The sequence below is a fragment of the Pavona decussata genome, unplaced genomic scaffold (assembly GCF_977016875.1).
Source record: "Pavona decussata unplaced genomic scaffold, jaPavDecu1.1 SCAFFOLD_3792, whole genome shotgun sequence".
NCBI classification, from domain to species: Eukaryota; Metazoa; Cnidaria; class Anthozoa; order Scleractinia; family Agariciidae; genus Pavona; species Pavona decussata.
In genome coordinates this window covers 12,501-12,857 of record NW_028146550.1, presented here as the reverse complement: position 1 = coordinate 12,857, position 357 = coordinate 12,501, and the positions used below count along the sequence as shown (strand labels likewise).

The following is a 357-nucleotide window of genomic DNA, read 5'->3' as shown; positions in this document are numbered from 1 at the left end:
CGAAAGCATTGTCACTGTAGTGGCAGGCAGAGTGTAGATGGAAGTTGTGTACGCTAGCCTTTGGCTAATGATAGAGACAAAAGAGCAGGAGGATATTTTCCTTCGCAGAAGCACTTTTCTTGCCTTCCTTCAGCTCGCTTGGCGAGTCTGACAGGTATGCCTGAACTGTGCACGGGTCCAGTTGTGAGAAAGACGTGGCAAACAAGACGGGGTTTCCCTTGACCGAGGGACCGTGTGGTCCGTTTGGCTCATGGGTTCCCCCCGTGGAGGCAAAATCTAAGAAAGCTTGCTCTCCCTCTGCGGAGGGGGGCCGCTTAGCAAGGAACTTCTGTTCCCTGCGGTGGATAGTTACCTGGT

At 53.2% G+C, this 357-nt stretch overlaps 1 non-coding gene across 1 annotated transcript in view; it reads left to right on the top strand.

Moving 5' to 3' along the window:
- Positions 1-349: 349 nt before the first annotated feature.
- Positions 350-357, top strand: part of LOC146445817 (small subunit ribosomal RNA) — a 1,800-nt gene continuing 1,792 nt past the window's right edge. Inside the window, exon 1 of the ribosomal RNA XR_014863208.1 lies at positions 350-357. This exon is cut by the window's right edge and continues 1,792 nt beyond it. This is a non-coding gene — a ribosomal RNA (small subunit ribosomal RNA).